The sequence below is a fragment of the Myotis brandtii genome, unplaced genomic scaffold (genome assembly GCF_000412655.1).
Source record: "Myotis brandtii unplaced genomic scaffold, ASM41265v1 scaffold72, whole genome shotgun sequence".
NCBI classification, from domain to species: domain Eukaryota; kingdom Metazoa; phylum Chordata; class Mammalia; order Chiroptera; family Vespertilionidae; genus Myotis; species Myotis brandtii.
In genome coordinates, this window is record NW_005370838.1 from 750,272 (window position 1) to 755,179 (window position 4,908).

A 4,908-nucleotide genomic window follows, 5' to 3' on the forward strand; every position below is an offset into this window, starting at 1 on the left:
AGAGCTCCCAGTGCCCTCAGCCGGAACTCATTTTATAACACCTGATCAGATGCCGTCCCTTTCCTGTGTCCCCTCTCCACTCTCCTATCATTGTTTCCTTCACTTCCTAAATAAACCACTTGCCCTAGAATCTTTGTCTCAGGGTCTGCTTCTGGGGGGACCCAGCCTAATAAAAGCCATGTTATTTTTTTCTCTTGAGCTCCACTTAGACCCTGCAGCCCACCTATTTGTATCTTCTCCCACCTCAAGGCCTGGCTCCTGAACGGCACATCACTGGCCCTGGATCCACCTCACTAGCAATTGAACTTGCTGGTGTCCTGCACCTCCTACTTTGTCTCACATGTCTGAGTTGTTGGAGCTTCCATGTTGGAGCCACTCCTGAGCTTGTTACATGCTCTTGACCTGCCCTGCAGGCCGGCCAGGTACCCCTCAGGTTGAACCTCTAGAACCAGCTTTGGACCCTACACACCCAGTGCAGAGTCTTTGGCCCATCCCAGCACCTCAAAACCCCTGCCTGACCTCCTCATCTTCTGCCAGCAGCCAGGAATGCATCTGGGCGCTCTGGCAGGGTGCATAATCAGCCTCTGGAACTCCAGACACTGGAAACCCATCCCAAGATGTGGTCCTCACGTCCTCAGCTCTGACCTCCTGCCTGTCTTCACTGCGCTGTCAATGTGCCACCTGGTTTGACAACTACTCTTGCTTTCCTTACTTTGACTCTCCCGGGACCAGGGAGAACGGGAGAGTCTGTGCCTTTTGCCATTTTAGAGGCCATTTCAGCTCCATTCAGCCTGGTCCCAGGCACAGGCTGGGCTGTGAGGACAGCAATGAAGAAGCTATTTCTGACCTAGTGGAGGGTTCTGATAAGTGCATAAGCAATTACAACCCACTGTGACAAGTACTACGGCGGGGAGGGGAGGGTGTCCAGTGCTGCAGGAGCCCAGGAAGGCACTGTGAGTGAGTCCAAGCCTATGACTAAGAATTCTCAGGGGGGAAGACTGGAAGAGAGAGACGGTTTGTCTGGCTCAAGCAGCAGCATCTACAAAGGCCAGAGGGGATAAAAGATTCCCCAGTGAACCTCATGTTATACAGTGGGAATTAATACAGGATCCTGAGAATATTTACGGAAACAAAGAGATAAATATTTACTGTGAGTGGTCTCACTAATGAGTTGTATCTTCTCATGGAACCCTTCCTCTGAGTTCCTCGGTCTCTGCATCACTCCAACTCTGCCGGGGATAAACAATGTGATCCACAGAACCATTTAGAGGACTTTCGCCCAGGTGCGAACAGTCCGATTTAACCCTCTGTGCGGGCAGCAGCACATTTGAGCTCCAGGAATCCTGATGCTCATTGCTGAGCCGTTTGCTCTAATTCAGTGGTCGGCAAACTGCGGCTCTCGAGCCACATGCGGTTCTTTGGCCCCTTGAGTGTAGCTCTTCCTAGGAGTACCCTAATTAAGTTAATAACAATGTACCTACCTATATAGTTTAAGTTTTAAAAATTTGGTTCTCAAAAGAAATTTCAATCGTTGTACTGTTGATATTTGGCTCTGTTGACTAATGAGTTTGCCGACCACTGCCTAGGTAAAGGGCAGAATGCTTGAGTCAGTAGATCATGCAACCAGTGATTGGAAACCCGAACCTGATTACCAACCCCACCAGCTATCCACCCCAGGCCCTGCGCAGCCATTGCTGCAAGAACAGATGGCGTAGGTAGAAAGTTCTGGAAAAGAAAGCCAGGAGCCTCACTAGTCCACCAGCTCTAATGATTCCAGCTGATTTCTTCATGGGGCTGCCTCGCCCAGCCCTGGCACAAGCCCCATCCTTCAGGGGTGGGGCCTGGAAGAGACTCAGGTGCCCCCCCGCCCCGCTTTCAGGAGACTGGTCTTGAAGAACTTCAGTAAATTGCCCTCCTCTGTTCATTGTCATGCCTTCTCTGAGCTGTTGACGACTGGGGCTGGGACAGGAGTGGGACTATGCTTGCTGGAGGGGAATACAAGGTGGGTTGTCATAATCGGCACAGGTGGAACGCGAGAGGCAGTGAGGATGATGGGACAGGGAGACTGTGCACTGGATGAACCCACATATAGGTGGATGAACAGAATGTTAGCTAGAGGCACTGGGATTTGGAAGAGTTGGGCCCCTGTGTTCCCGTAACTACAAATCCCTATGGAGATAGAAGCACCACTGCTGTGCGTTCGCTCAGCAAGGAAAGGGGCACACCACCCACTGAGGGCACAGGAGCAGGAGGCACCTGGGGTTGAAAATGGAGACATTTTTGAGCCACTACTCTTAAAAAACCAAGGGCAGCGGCTTTGTAGGGCATGGGCACCATGTATTCTGGGGTTCTCCTCAATCAAAAGTGTTCATGTGCCAACACCCTAACTTCTTATACTGTGTGTGTGTGCACCTATATTAATTTGTTCGCTCAGCAAGGAAAGGGGCACACCATCCACTGAGGGCACAGGAGTAGGAGGCACCTGGGGTTGAAAATGGAGATATTTTTGAGCCACTACTCTTAAAAACCAAGAGCAGCGGCTTTGTAGGACATGGGCACCATTTATTCTGGGGTTTTCCTCAATCAAAAGTGTTCATGTGCCAACACCCAAACTTCTTATACTGTGTGTGTGTGCACCTATATTAATTTACCTATTAATTAGTAAATTTATACTAGAACTAGAAGATTGTCTAGAACAGTGGTTCTCAACCTTGTGGCCCTTTAAATACAGTTCCTCATGTTGTGACCCAACCATAAAATTATTTTCATTGCTACTTCATAACTGTAATGTTGCTACTGTTATGAATCGTAATGTAAATATCTGATATGCAGGATGGTCTTAGGCGACCTCTGTGAAAGGGTCGTTCGACCACCAAAGGGGTCTCGACCCACAGGTTGAGAACCGCTGGTCTAGAACCTGAAAAGTCTAGAGTAGGGCCAGCAAACTACAGCACATGAGCCAGATCCAGCCACTGCTTTTTCACAGCCTGGGAGCTAAGAATGGCTTTTACATTTTAAAATGTTTATCACCTATTAATTACCTACATAACCATTTCAATAGTTGCATAATATTCTCGATTTTGCCTCTTGGCCAGCAAAACTTGAAATATTTCCTCTCTGGCCCTTTAAGAAAACATTTGCCAACTCCTGTTCTAGAACAATGATTCTCTATAGAGCCAAAGTAATAGAAGGGAAAATGTGACCATCAGAATTTTGGGGGGAAAGCTGGGATGCAATGCGTAGCTGAAAAAGCATGTTCTAGCCGAAACCGGTTTGGCTCAGTGGATAGAGTGTCGGCCTGCGGACTGAAGGGTCCCAGGTTCGATTCCAGTCAAGGGCATGTACCTGGGTTGCGGGCACATCCCCAGTGGGAGATGTGCAGGATGCAGCTGATCGATGTTTCTCTCTCATCGATGTTTCTAACTCTCTATCTCTCTCCCTTCCTCTCTGTAAAAAATCAATAAAATATATTTGGAAAAAAAAAATAAAAGAGTTACACATAAGTGTGATTTAAAAAAAAATAAATAAAAAAAAAAATAAATAAAATGTTCCAGTTTCCTGGTGCTTGTGATGTTTAGATTGTCCTCTGACTTACCAGCCCCCCACTATTGGAGTGGTCCCACCAGCAGCGTCCATTAACCTCGGAGCCTGGTAGAAATGCAGCTAATCGATGTTTCTCTCTTGTCGATGTTTCTAACTCTCTATCACTCTCCCTTCCTCTCTGTAAAAAATCAATAAAATATATTTTTTAAAAAAAGAAAAGAAAAAGCATGTTCTAACCCCATGATCGAGGAATTCCAGTTGTAGGTATAACCTGAAGAAATGCCCTGCATGTAAAAAGAAGATGATGACCACATTGTTCCTCACAATAACCAAAAAAAGATATTGAAAATTAAATTGTGGTATATTAGTATGGTCAAAATCTGCACAGCAGTAAGAAAACTTACCTAGACCTAGATACATATCAATATGAGATCTCAAAAATATAATGTTGATGGAAGAAAAGCAACTTGCAGAATGATCTGTATAGTCTGAAACCAAATGCATAAACTTATAAGTAAAAGTTCACAACAATTTTATGTATTGTTCTTATTTATGTGTGTGTGAAAAAGATGTCAAAATGCACTGGAAGATGGTATACCAAACTTTTGTACTATTGCCTGTAGGAAGAAAGGGAGAAAAGGCAAAAAGGGAGGTCAGAAATGAGACGGGGCTGAAATGGTAGTAGCCAAGGGAACTTCAAATGCATCAATATACTTTGTTCTTACACACAAACACAAACACCTAAAGTTAAAAATATAAAATGCAAATACAAATTCTGAGTGGTAGGAAGCCAGGTACTTGTTTTATTATTCTTATCTCCAAATTAACGGAACATATTCTAAAATTACCTCTGTTTTTATTTACTCTTTCCTGCTGTAATTACTTTATTTTGAAATTCTAAGTAACTAAAGAACAGTGTGAGGTTTTTAGTCTAATCTAGAGGAGCATGGATATTTAAACATTTAAGAAACACTAATCTGAGGCAGAAGTTTTCCATTTTTAAATCAACTTTCTGGAAGTTTAATTTACATGCCACACATTTCACCCATTTTAATACACAACTCAATGAGTTTCACCAAATACACACAACACACCCTGATAACAACCACCACAATCAAAACACAGAACACTCCCACCATCTTCAAAAGCTCTCATTTCCTTCCCCAACCCCTGCCTCCAGGCAACCACTGATCTGATTTCTGAGTGGATTTATTTTTTTCCACAAAACTTTTACTTCAAGCAGACACTTGAGAGCAAGCCCAAGAAATAAGCTATGTGAAGTCTGAGCCGTCCTGGATAAAATGGTGGGAGATAGAGGTGGAAACGCTGTTTGAAAACCACAGAAGCTTAGCAGTGGTTTTCTCC